This window comes from Schistocerca americana, chromosome X (assembly GCF_021461395.2).
Source record: "Schistocerca americana isolate TAMUIC-IGC-003095 chromosome X, iqSchAmer2.1, whole genome shotgun sequence".
Taxonomy (NCBI): domain Eukaryota; kingdom Metazoa; phylum Arthropoda; class Insecta; order Orthoptera; family Acrididae; genus Schistocerca; species Schistocerca americana.
The window spans coordinates 519,071,101-519,085,551 of NC_060130.1; the positions used below are offsets into that span (position 1 = coordinate 519,071,101).

The following is a 14,451-nucleotide window of genomic DNA, read 5'->3' on the forward strand; positions in this document are numbered from 1 at the left end:
AACGAAGACCAACGCAGTGACTTGGATTCGGGGTCTGACTGTACTTTACCTTTTCGGATGAGGCACTAAGAATGTGCTAGACTTTTGGACCTTACTACATGAACGTCACTCACTGATTATGCAAAATCCGGCATATCGAAGATATTACGCAGATTTTTTAGGGAGTGCATTGCTTGATCCCTCACCCAGCTGGGGTGCACCACGTAGGAGAGTGTAATTACTGCGGTTGTAGGCGCTACAATCTGGAACCGCGCGACCGCTACGGTCGCAGGTTCGAATCCTGCCTCGAGCATGGATGTGTGTGATGTCCTTAGGTTAGTTAGGTTTAAGTAGTTCTAAGTTATAGGGGTGTGATGACCTCAGATGTTAAGTCCCTTAATGCTCAAAGCCCCCTTTGTAATTACTGCACTTAATTATTCTGAACAAGAAAGGACCAGGAAAGTGGAGAGGATCCACCATCATACGAGAAGACATACCCGTACCAACACGAGGTACAACGGGATCTGCGAGGAACGCACGACGAAGAGAGACATGATCAGTTATTGTTTTGTACTGGAAGAATTAATTTATGTTAATTATTTGTTACACCAATTATGTGGAAAGTGCGAAGTGATGTTGAAAAAAATCCATTTCTTCCAGAAAAATTTTATTTTATAAAGAACGTTATGTTATTTTCACACAGTAGAAATTTTTATTTGGTTTAGCATTTTACTTTGCAACATTTTACTCATGTAGTAGGCATTCATTTTTTTTCGTTTTTGTTCTCTTCAAGAGAACTTTTTTCCGTATTTAAAAAAGGAAAAAGTAATGACAAACAATAAAAATGGTAAGGCGACCGCAAAAAAGTGGTAACATGCTCGAATTTCACTGGGTCGTTTGATATACAAGTCGGTTCGGATCTCGCTGGAGAAAAACTGCTGTTTGTAATTCTTTTTATCGTTTTCTTTATTCGATCTGCAAACGGCCAGAACTAAATTGAGTGATTAAATCATAAGACAAGTCTGCATCATAAGCCATCTCACAGTCTCCATTCAATACATTGTAGGATTGAGCAGAAGTGTCTGTTTTGTAAATACTGAGTTACTTCACAAAAAATTCTCAGACAAAGCTCCAAGGGACTATTAATGACAGTAATTTGTGTGTTGTCTGTCATTTAGGAAACCGTCACCCGAGTCAATCGTTAGGTAAGCGGTGAACATCCTGAGGCAAACCTAGTGGTGAAAAACGCACTGAATAGCAGAACTGCATGCTTTTTCATATCTTTATTTTTGTATCTGCACCAGAAAAGATACATTTTCGTTCTAAATATACATTTTGCTTTCTGTGTGATATACTTGAATCAATTCACAACTGTGACTGAAACAAAGAGTTTTCTTTCATTACATAATTACATAATCGTAAGATAGATACGATAAGTGCATAGTTAAACTGCATTTTCTGATACATTCCAATCATGCTGATAGAACATATGCTTGAAAGATTATCAAGCCATTTTCTGCACGAACAGTTGCCACATGACTAACTTCGTCAGCGAAATTTTGTGACACGTGCGTTAGCAGCTATTAAGTTTTCACACTTTTCCACACACGGTATCATCAAAACAAGCAGATCTATAAAACCTAGCAGAATACTTACTGTGTCACGCTCAGTTAGGTAATGTTCTCCATAACGCCGTTCACGGAATTCAAAGTCAGATGGATTGTCTGCATTTCCGTCGAAGACGCACAGCGCCATTTCTTTTTCATGAAGAAGGTGTGACGTTATAGACCACATCATACTCTTTTGTAAGCGTAGCGTACGCTATTGGTAGAATGTCGAAGTGGTAAAAGCGGTCAGTTTCTCAGCTGCAGGTAGGCGTTTCGAATCCTGTCCCTTCCGCGAATTTTGATTGCTGGTAAGAGTTATGACTGTAGGAAAACAACAAGAATCATTAACTGTGCATGATTTTAAAGTATTGAGTGCAAAACGCCGGCCGTACACCACCTTCTCTCATTATGTTCTGCGATCTCTTCTTGGCGTTAATAGAAAATGATATCTATTTTGTGGTTTCGTCGGTATTGGCTTCCTGCCTGCATGTAAATAAAGAGAACACAAATTAATGTGATGCTATTCCTCGCTGTAAAAGAAATAAATACTTTCTCTTTTGATGCTTTCATCAGCCATGTGACAAAAAAAATAGTTTGTTGTTTGTCTCAGTCTTTTAGTACTGTCAAGTGAAGAACGTTAGGTTGCACAGTAGAATAAGCATTATAAAAATCGTATTCCATCGCTACCAAATGCGTCATATCTCGTTTATGTTGGGCCATAGGCCATAGCAGAGGCGGGAGTCGCGGCAAAGAGAAACTCTGTCCCCAATGAGGTTCCTTACACTACAAACTTTACTTTTTTTACTGAGCTAATGGCTATTTAAGGCCACAAATGACTTACTTATTTGAACTTGAGTCGCTGAAAAATTTGGTGCTCGACTGGGATTCGAATTTGGATCTTCTCTTTCGTGGTATCTGACCCACAGCGAACGGTGTAGTTCGGTCATTTCGTTGTCAGACTCTTCTATATCTCCACGGATGGCACATATGTGGGTTCGGATCCTGGTTCAGCGCAAAAATATCCATGGTTTAATTTCAAACCCTACTATTTGCACACCGAAAGCTATGCAATGTATAATGCTAAGACCTTACTGTATTTCTGAACTCCACATCTCACTCATTATAGAGAGATGCTGATTCACTTTTCCAGGCAAGCAGTTGGGAATCTGAGGTACACAAAATGGAAACTAAACGTCGTCACTATGGTCCTTGTTGTTGTGGTCTTCAGTCCTGAGACTGGTTTGATGCAGCTCTCCATGCTACTCTATCCTGTGCAAGCTTCTTCATCTCCCAGTACCTACTGCAACCTACATCCTTCTGAATCTGTTTAGTGTATTCATCTCTTGGTCTCCCTCTACGATTTTTACCCTCCACGCTGCCCTCCAATACTAAATTGGCGATCCCTCGATGTCTCAGAACATGTCCTACCAACCGATCCCTTCTTCTAGTCAAGTTGTGCCACAAGCTCCTCTTCTTCCCAATTCTATTTAATACCTCCCCATTAGTTATGTGATCAACCCATCTAATCTTCAGCATTCTTCTGTACCACCACATTTCGAAAGCTTCTATTCTCTTCTTGTCTGAGCTATTTATCGTCCACGTTTCACTTCCATACATGGCTACACTCCACACAAATACTTTGAGAAACGATTTCCTGACACTTAAATCAATACTCGATGTTAACAAATTTCTCTTCTTAAGAAACGCTTTCCTTGCCATTGCCAGTCTACATTTTATATCCTCTCTAGTTCGACCCTCATCAGTTATTTTGCTCCCCAAATAGCAAAACTCCTTTACTACTTTAAGTGTGTCATTTCCTAATCTAATTCCCTCAGCATCACCCGACTTAATTCGACTACATTCCATTATCCTCGTCTTGCTTTTGTTGATGTTCATCTTATACCCTCCTTTCAAGACACTGTCCATTCCGTTCACCTGCTCTTCCAAGTCCTTTGCTGTCTCTGACAGAATTACAATGTCATCGGCGAACCTCAAAGTTTTTATTTCTTCTCCATGGATTTTAATACCTACTCCGAACTTTTCTTTTGCTTCCTTTATTGCTTGCTCAACATACAGATTGAATAACATCGGGGATAGGCTACAACCCTGTCTCACTCCCTTCCCAACCACTGCTTCCCTTTCATACCCCTCGACTCTTATAACCGTCATCTGGTTTCTGTACAAATTGTAAGTAGCCTTTTGCTCTCTGTAAGATAAGTCGTAGGGTCAGTATTGCCTCACGTGTTCCAACATTTCTACGGAATCCAAACTGATCTTCCCCGAGGTCGGCTTCTATCAGTTTTTCCATTCGTCTGTAAAGAATTCGCGTCGGTATTTTGCAGCTGTGACTTATTAAACTGATAGTTCGGTAATTTTCACATCTGTCAACACCTGCTTTCTTTGGGATTGGGATTATTATATTCTTCTTGAAGTATGAGGGTATTTCGCCTGTCTCATACATCTTTCTCGCCAGATGGTAGAGTTTTGTTTGTGGTCTTACGTTGTAAAGAAATGTGTGTACAGTGCATGTAGCGGGTGCAGTAACTGTGAGTGGAAAGGAATAATACAGCATTAACCCTGTAAATTATTGAATAACTTCCTTGCAAAACTATTGTACACTAGGGATAAATCGGACGAGGCAACGCTGTTTTAAACACACTGATCTTGTATCTGGCCATCCTGATTTAGGTTTTCCATGAGTTCCCTAACTTACTTCAAGCAAATCCTGGGATATTTCCTACTACGAGGCAACAGCCGACTACCTGTCCCAACCTTCTCAAACTAGATCCGTAACTATAGATGCGTGTATATTGGCCTATGAATTATGTTATTTTTGTACCACCATGACGTCCAATATCCTTGTAAAAGTGATCTTACTATTACTACCTCGTGACATCCTGTTAACAAAGTAAGCTATCATATCTATATTGCGATTAAAATTTGTACGCTAATGTACATACATAAGACATCAAACTCAAGACACTAATAACTTTAACATGATTTCTAATATCAGTATCAGTTGCAGCTAGACGCCGAACTTAGCCAACAAATCACTGCACGTTAGTAGATTATTACGTGTAGATCATTTGAAATGTTCTCCATGCCATTATCGACCTAGAGAAGAGTGGAGAAATTTATTGCATGATTTACTAATATCCGTCTACCTGGGACACAAGACGCGTATGTTATGCACAGTTGAGTTCTGGCGAAATAGCACCACGCAGCTGTTCTTTGGGCATCCTGCTGACTGAACAGTAGGCGCTTCGCTACTTCCTCTGTATGTTCATCGCGACTGCCTGAGCTGTCCCATCCGGTTGCGGAAAATCTCTTTACAGGCTTAGGGCTGCTATTCTCGAATAGCATATCAAGTAAAAGACGTTCCCGAAAAAAGTATCCTACGTAGCACATGCCGTGTACAATGATCGCTCAGTAAGAAACAAATAATTATAGCTATTGTAACCTTCCCCTTCCTAATCGGCCTACTGGAATGCGATATAACTGGCCGTGAAAGCGTATGCCTAATGAAATTTTAAAGTGAGTAAGGCTAACGTTACCGAAGGAAAATAATACCGGTTAGTAGGAGGAAAGTGTACAACAGACCGTTCTGAAGGAAAAATTTATTCTAAACCTAATCTAAATACTGAAAATAGTTTTGAAACGGATGGAAATTTAGTGCAATCGCTCATGAACCACACTGGGGGAAAGAGGGTACCACGTAATATTTTTAATACAAAAATATTGATAATACAAAAAAATAATGATTGGCTAAAAGCGGGATAATTAAACGGTCGCTAGCCCTCTAGAGCAATGAATCTCCAGAATCTTAAGAAAGGTAATGGCACAGAAATTTAAGCAGATAATCAATGGCGTGGCAACAGAAGGTTATCACGCTTTTGCACAACACCACTGTTCACGAGAAAATAAATGAATGAGAAAGCACTGAGATTGCAGTTACTTATTCTAAAATAACAAATTTTGAAAGCAAGGTTAAATGAAGTTACTGGTTAAATAAATGTAACTAAAACTTTGTTACGTAAAAAATAACTTTCAGTAACCTCCGTGTAAACTAATGCAAAATTTAGAAAAAGAGAATAAATTTAATTTTGATTATTGAAAGATTGATTTGAATGTACTTTCAGCGAATGAGAAACTGATTTTACTTTTAATGTAACAACAACAAAAAATACATACCAAGCCAGCAGAAGTCACTCGCTATGCTAAATACAGAATAAATGAAATAGCGCACTCTTATTTTGTACTGTATATTTAGTTATTAGTTTTGCCACTGGAATTTTACGTTACATTAAGTGAATGAAATTAATACTAAAAACTTCAAATTAGCTAAGCCCCTGTGATGCAATACAAGAATGAACAGTTACAGAGACAGAAAATTGAGAATGAAACTGGTCATTAGCAAACAAACAAAACTGCAGTAAATAGTTCATCAGTTTTCAGATTTTTCGACACTCGGTGATTGCATGGAAAGGAAAGGGACCCTGCTTGGTAATAATTTCTGGGGACAAAGACAACACAGGTGCCCTACAAGTTTTAACTATTGCAGATTATTATTCAAGTGAGTCATACTTTGTGAAAGAAATGTCAATTGGTAATGACTCAACAAGTTTAGTTATATTTTGTCACTTAACATTCTCACGATGCTGTAGCTTTTCGGACTACGAAGAAGGTAGCCGACGACAGTGCTGAGCTGCTGCTGTTGCTGCTGCTGGTTGAGAACCCCAAGTCGTCTCCAGTGTCACGGATAATTATGTGGCAGGCAATACTTAGAATTGCAGCTTCCTCCGCGTGTCCACTCATGCCGTGCTCTCAATAGTCGCGGATTAACGAATTAGGCGCGTCTACACTGGCGTGACCATAGCTGCACACAGCGGTTGCGTTGGTCGAGATCCAATGACTGTTAGCAGAATATGGAATCGGTGGGTTCAGGAGGGTAATACGGAACGCCGTGCTGGATCTCAACGGCCTCGTATCACTAGCAGTCGAGATGACAGGCATCTTATCCGCATGGCTGTAACGGATCGTGCAGCCACGTCTCGATCCCTGAGTCAACAGATGGGGACGTATGCAAGACAAGAACCATCTACACGAACAGTTCGACGACGTTTGCAGCAGCATGGACTATCGGCTCGGAGACCATGGCTGCGGTTACCCTTGACGCTGCATCACAGACAGGAGCGCCTGCGATGGTGTACTCAACGACGAACCTGGGTGCGCGAAAGGCAAAACGTCATTTTTTCCGATGAATCCAGGTTCTGTTTACAGCATCACGATGATCGCATCTGTGTTTGGCAACATTGGAAGCGCGTATTCGTCATCGCCATACTGGCGTATCACCCGGCGTCATGGTATGGGGTGTCATTGGTTACACGTCTCGGTCACCTGTTGTTCGCATTGATGGCTTTTTGAACAGTGGACGTTACATTTCAGATGTGTTACGACCCGTGGCTCTACCCTTCATTCGATCCCTGCGAAACACTACATTTCAGCAGGATAATGCACGACCGCATGTTGCAGGTCCTGTACGGGCCTTTCTGGATACAGAACATCTTCGACTGCTGCCCCGGCCAGCACATTCTCCACATCTCTCACCAATTGACAACGTCTGGTCATTGGCGGCCGAGCAACTGGCTCGTCACAATACGCCAGTCACTACTCTTGATGAACTGTGGTATCGTGTTGAAGCTGCATGGCAGCTGTACCTGTACACGCCATCCGAGCTCTGTTTGACTCAATGCCCAGGCGTATCAAGGCCGTTATTACGGCCAGAGGTGGTTGCTCTGGGTACTGATTTCTCAGGATCTATGCATCCAAATTGCGTGAAAATGTAATCACATGTCAGTTCTAGTATAATATATTTGTCCAATGAATACCCGTTTATCATCTGCATTTCTTGTTGGTGTAGCAATTTTAATGGCCAGTAGTGTATATCGCGGCAAAGGCTCAATAATACTTAGAACTAGTGACTGTGGGTCACCAGAGGAGGTGCGGTAATTCATTCTCGAGATCACAAAACCAGTTCTGGACGATGCGATGTGTGTAAACTGGGGCCCTGTCGTCTAAGTACACAGCAACACTATTGGCGAACAAACATTGTACCACTGGACAAGCCTGATCAACCAAAACAGTCACCTAATCCTGGCAGTAATGCGACCTTGTACCATTACCACAAGACCCAAGGAATACCAAGATATGGATGCTCAAATCATCATGGGAAACCCGCTATGTTTGCCTCTTGGGACGTAAACTGTGCCACAGATGGAAAATAGTGTGAAACAAGAGTCATTCGAGAAAATGACATTATTCCACTGCCCTATGGACTACGTTTTATGACTTCTGCATCTCGTTTTCTTGTTACGAACATTTGCATCACTAATGAGTAGTCCTGCAATTATAGTTCATCCTGCAGTTCCCTGCTTCTGGAGCACTCGTGATGTTTCTGCAGGGTTCGCGAGATCCACATTCTGTTCTGCAGGGACTTTTGCAGTTGTTGTCCTCTTATTTTTCGTCACAATCCTCTTCACCGGCTGGCCTTCACGATCACGCGACACGCACTTTCATCCTCGTTGTGACTTAGCGGATGATATGTTTCTGCCTGCAGGCTTGGCTAGCCTCTGTATTTCTGTTCACGCATGCAGTTCTCGTGAAGTTTTCACATTTTTGCCCAGCTCTGTATAAGGTATGATCACGAAGCGGATTGTTGTTGTGGTCTTCAATCCAGAGACTGGTTTGATACAGCTCTCCATTCTATACTATCCTATGGTTCAAATGGCTCTGAGCACTATGGGACTCAACTGCTGAGGTCATTAGTCCCCTAGAACTTAGAACTAGTTAAACCTAACTAACCTAAGGACATCACAAACATCCATGCCCGAGGCAGGATTCGAACCTGCGACCGCAGCGGTCTTGCGGTTCCAGACTGCAGCGCCTTTAACCGCACGGCCACTTCGGCCGGCACACTATCCTATGCAAGCCCCTTCATCTCCGAGTAACTACTGCAATCTACTTCCTTCTGAGTCTCCTTAGTGTATTCATCTCTTGGTCTCCCTCTACGATTTTTACCCTCCACAGGCGGCCGGAGTGGCCGAGCGGTTCTAGGCACTACAGTATGGAACCGCGCGACCATTACGGTCGCAGATTCGAATCCTGCCTCGGGCATGGATGTGTGTGATGTCCTTAGGTTAATTAGGTTTAAGTAGTTCTAAGTTCTAGGGGACTGATGACCACAGATGTTAAGTCCCATAGTGCTCAGAGCCATTTTGTTAAGTCCCATAGTGCTCAGAGCCATTTGAACCATTTTTTTATACCCTCCACGCTTCCCTCAAATACTAAATTGGTGATCCCTTGAGACCTCAGAAAGTGTCCTGTCAACCGATCCCTTCTTCTAGTCAAGTTTTGCCACAAATTCCTCTTCGCCCCAGTTCTATTCAGTACCCCCTCATGGTTACGTGATCTACCAATCTAATCTTCAGCATTCTTCTGCAGCACCGCGTTTCGAAAGCTTCTATTCCCTTCTTGTCTAAACTATTTATCGTCCATGTTTCACTTCCATACAAAGCTGCACTCCATACAAATACTTTCAGGAAAGACTTCCTATCACGTAAATCTATAGTCAATGTTAACAAATTTCTGAAGAAACGCTTTGTTTGCTATAGCCAGTCTACATTTTATATCGTCTCTACTTCAACCATTATCAGTTATTTTGCGTCCCAGATAGCAAACTCATCTACTACTTTAAGCGTCTCGTTTCCTAATCTGATTCCCTCAGCATCACATGATTTTATTCGACTACATTCCATTATCCTCGTTTTGCTTTTGCTAATGTTCATCTTATATCCAATGTTCATCTTATATCCTCCTTTCAAGACACTGTCCATTCCTTTCAACTGCTCTTCCAAGTCCTTTCCTGTCTCTGACAGATTTACAATGTCGCTGGCAAACCTCAAAGTTTTTATTTCTTCTCCATGGATTTTCGTTCCTACTCCAAATTTTTCTTTGGTTTCCTTTACTGCTTGCTCAATTTACAGATTTAATAACATCGGGGATAGGCTGCAACTCTGTCTCATTCCCTTCTCAATCACTGCTTCCCTTTTGTGTCCCTCAACTGGTAACTGCCATCTGGTTTCCGTACAAATTGTAAATAGCATTTCACTTCCAGCATTTTACCCCTGCCACCTTCAGAATTTGAAAGAGAGTATTCCAGTCAATGCAGCAGGCTACTCACACAGAAATCGCATCTGAATGTTGGTTGTCTGTGAGAAGGTTCTTTTATGCAGGGCGTTTCAGCACAGCCACTGCAAACTTTCAGAAGAGATAGGGTACATGTAGACTATGGAAAATCATATGACAATGCATAGTCATAAACGAGTTACTGGACGACACAAAACACAAGAAAGGAAGGACACGAACAGGGACTTCCATGCGCCGGGGATGTGTGTCTGGTGTAGTTTCGAACACCTTCTTTGATGACGATCGTTGTCTGTTTTTATTCTTATTGCTTTGTTTCTGTTTTACTAAGCATAAGAAATATGTTTTCTCACCATGTTCGTATCATTTTCTTGCGTTTTGTGTCGTCACTACTGCGCCAGGAGAGCTTTTCCGACCATACATTGCTATGTGATTTTACATTATCTAGATGTACTCTGCTCTGAAAGTTTGTAACCGCTGTGATGAAACACCCTCCATGAGGGCAGTCAAATTAAAACGAGACAGATTGAAAAAAGTAAGTAAACTGTTCATTATTTCAAAAGTAATCGCTATAGCTGTTAATACGTTTATCACATTGTGAGACAAGATGGTCAATGCCTTCATGGAAAAGCGTTTGTGGTTGACTATGGAACCATAATTGTATGTGTGTAGTAAAATGAAACACCTACAGTTGTCCTTACGATGTTAGTTTTCGCATACTACCTATGACAACGACGTTGTGTCTCCATCCATCAACTACCAACTACCAACTGAAGTAGTCTGCGAAAACTACTTCATAGATGTTGGCCACTGGTGAATCATGTATATGATTGGAGCTAGGCCCCTTACCGTCAGTTAAAGCCTGAAGATTGCGTACTGAACCACTGAAACAGGTAGCCATATAATTAATAGCACCGTAAGGACGGCTGTAGGTGTTTCATTTTATTACGTAAGTGAATAGCCGAAATCCCTCAAACCTCCAATCAGAAGTATGGACAAACAAAAATTATTGTACCTAGGCGTACATCTCTACGTTCAAAGCAAATCGACGGCCACAAATGTAGTTATTCAGGACTCCAAAAACACGGAAATTGCTTGGGGAGTAATAGGGACAATACGGAGGATGTGTAAGGGATTCCCAGCGAAACCATTGCAACATGTGAGCGAGCCCACATAATACAGACCAAGAGGTGCAATCATGATACCGTAGGTAACAGCAAACCTTTTTCCCTGAAGGCATCGACTGTCTTGTCTCACAGTTGACTAAATGTATTAACACTTATGCTGATTACTTTTGAAATAATGATCAGTTTACTTACTTTTTTCCCATCTGTCTCATTTTGATATACCTGCTCCATATAGTATCATGGATATAGTAAGAGAGTTGGGGGGGGGGAGCAATCATTAAAACAAAAGAGGTTTTCATTGCGGCGAAATCATTTCAACGAAATTTCAATCAGCAACAAATTTCACCACCGAAACCTACATAGGGAGAAAACAACTATAATGATAAAGTAAGAGAAATGACCCCTCGCACAGAAATATTAGAGTATTCATTTTTCCCACGACCTATTCGAGTGCGGAACGGTATTGATATAGTCTGTAAGTGATTCTATGAACTCTCCGTCAAGCATGTAAGTGTGAATTGCTGAGTAGTCACGAACATATAGATGTAGATTTAGCTCATGTGAGAAGGAGAAACTTCTAACAGCACGTCTCGGAATTCGAGAGAATTTCCGTGGCGTCATTTTTCAAAAAAGATAACGCAGAATAAAGTGATGCCCAAGCTACCCTGTCTTTTCTCCATACTGGCGGTGTTCGACTCGATACCTAGGGGGGGGGGGGGGGGGGTTAAGCCCTTGCTGATGCCAGAGGTGGAAACTACGTGTACTAAACTTCATACTAAGCTTCGTAACCTGTAAACTCCAAATCACCTACAAATTTAATCGTGTTTTATTCCTATTATACACACATAAAGTAACACTGAGTCATTTGATATACTTTCTGGATTTGTAATATTAATGCTCAGCGTTGTATTTATTTTATTTTATTTTAATCATGTTATCTGTGTAATGTTCTATAGCTTGGATACACTGGAAAGACCTGGGAATGTTATCGCCCAACGCAATTTGCTAAAGAGCAACATTTACACTTTCGGTGCCACGAGATGATGGCTCTCCAGCAGAGGACAGACTTAGTTTCCAGTGCCCAGCTGTTAGTTGACAGGTACAGTTATTTATTACCATCTGTCACTGTGGGGCCGGTCGTAGTGGCCGTGCGGTTAAAGGCGCTGCAGTCTGGAACCGCAAGACCGCTACGGTCGCAGGTTCGAATCCTGCCTCGGGCATGGATGTTTGTGATGTCCTTAGGTTAGTTAGGTTTAAGTAGTTCTAGGGGACTAATGACCTCAGCAGTTGAGTCCCATAGTGCTCAGAGCCATTTTTTTGTCACTGTGGTTCACACCGTTGCGTAAATGTCTATTAATGTTTATATTCGGCTATGCACAGTGCTCACGTGAGTTTCAGTAAATAGCTGTTTTTAATTACATACGAGACATCCAAATCGGCTGCTGCGAAAGCATTTGATCTTGTGGTGTAAGTTCCTCAGTGGGCGCTAAACATAAGTGATGCAGTTTCTCAAGAAAAAATGTGTGTGGTGATGAGCTTGGAGGAAAGTAAGAGAACGAAAGCTGCTCGTAAGTAACAAGACTCTTACACCGAGTAATCTAACACTACATGATGACAGCAGTGATGAGTTTCGTAGGCGTCTTTCCCGAGTGTCCGTAACTCGACATCCCTGCGATTTCGCCCCTTTAAACGTTTTGTGCTTGCCAGCATAGTCTGGATGCTTCCAGAAATGTAACAAGACTCGCCAACAACCAAACTTCGAGCAAACGGAGCAAAGCACCGTTGAGCTATTGAGTTCCCATCGCCAGAAGTTGCTTCATTTGCGGAGACTTCGCAAAGTGGTGTCGATAACGAAATTATTAAGACACATAGCAACTAGATCTCTTCAGGCGTTTGGTTAGCAGGAAAGAGCACACAAAGATATCCACACTTCCCGACGCCATTACGCTACCACCAGAATTGTAGTGTAGTGACATTTTAACGGGCGCTTTTTTTCATCAGTCTTCAGGCTTGTTTGATGCGGCTCGCCACAACTTCCCTCCCTATGCCAATCTCTTCGTCTCAGAGTAGCGACAACTAAGTTATTTTTTGGATGTATTCCAATCTCTTTCTTCCCCTACACTTTTTGACCTCTACGGTCTCCTCTATGAACATAGAAGGTATTTCCTGTGTCCTATCACCCTGTTCCTTCTTGCAGTCAATGTACTCCATACATTCCTTTTTTCACCGATTCTGCGGAGAAACTCCTCATTCCTTATCTTATCAGTACACGTATTTTCAACATTCTTCGACAACACTGCGTCAGATATGCTTCTTTTCTCTTTCTTCTGGCTTTCAAACAGTCCATGATCCACTTCCTTGCAATACTGTGCTCTAGATGTACATTCTCATGAATTTGTTCCTCGAATTAAGGCCTATGTTTGATGTTATTTTTCGTCCTAATTTATAGAATTTCTTCACTTCGTATACTACGAGTACTTGGTTCCCAATTTTGATGTTAAGTGCACCGCTAATCTCAGTTCTGCTGCTCTTCATTACTTTCGTCTTACTAGTTTACTTCCAGTCCATATTCTGTATACATTAGATAGTATATTCCGTTTAATAGATCCTGTAATTTTTCCTCCTATTCACTGATGACAGTAACGTCATTAGCAAATGTTATCATTTAGCATTTTGTTGGAGATTACTGGTTCAGGTCGTTGTGTTATTCCAGAAATTGGCACTATTGCACAAGTGCATAGATCTTGGCAATATGTCCGTCCTGTGTCGAATTTTGCACCCTCTTCCGAACTGTGCTCCAGCCAAGGCGCGCCACCCGAGCGTTATGATGTTATTACATCTAAATCCTCTTTGTTGGTCCAAATGAGAATCTCTGTCATCTCCTAAATATCGATCTTCCTGCCAGGGACGCCACGTACATTACGAACAATACTGGTCCTGTCAAACTTCCTCGGGGTACATCCGTAGTTCCTTCTGTATATGTGAGTGACTCCCATTCCACAGCAATAATTTGTGTAGTTCAATGTCCGGGTGCAAGTTTGCAATTGGACGCCACTTCGGCGACTTGGGTCTCCCTAAACTATTTTCGTTATGCAAATGGGGAAATGGGACCTACAGTTTAACGTGAAATCAAAACCACGTGTCGTTCCTGACGACTACTGACTCTGTTGAGAGGCGAAGGCTGATTAAAGGCAGACAGAAAATTTCCGTGATCTGAATAGAATTAGATCCCGTGACCTCTCGCCTTCCAGACATGCGCTTTGCCGTTGCGCAGGGGCCGTGCTAATCTTCTCTGTATCGTTTCAATCGTTCCAGCCAACTTTTGTATATGCAGAGCCGAAGTGAGTACACCGCTAGACCACCAGGCTCTACTCCATCCGTGTCAGTAATCTGCGGTCTGAAATTTCCAAGCCAACTGCATACCTGGCCATATAACTTTCATGTACAGAAAAGTCGTCTTCAGAGAGACCAACAATTTAGTAAGTATTCAAGATCAAAATTTTGTGTTTACAGGAAAGAACCTCAGGAACAGCCAG

The 14,451-nt window shown here is 41.8% G+C and overlaps 1 pseudogene; it reads right to left on the reverse strand.

The window, feature by feature from the left end:
• Window positions 1-14,132: 14,132 nt before the first annotated feature.
• On the reverse strand, window positions 14,133-14,248 carry LOC124557500 (annotated as a pseudogene).
• Between the last annotated feature and the right edge of the window lie 203 nt (window positions 14,249-14,451).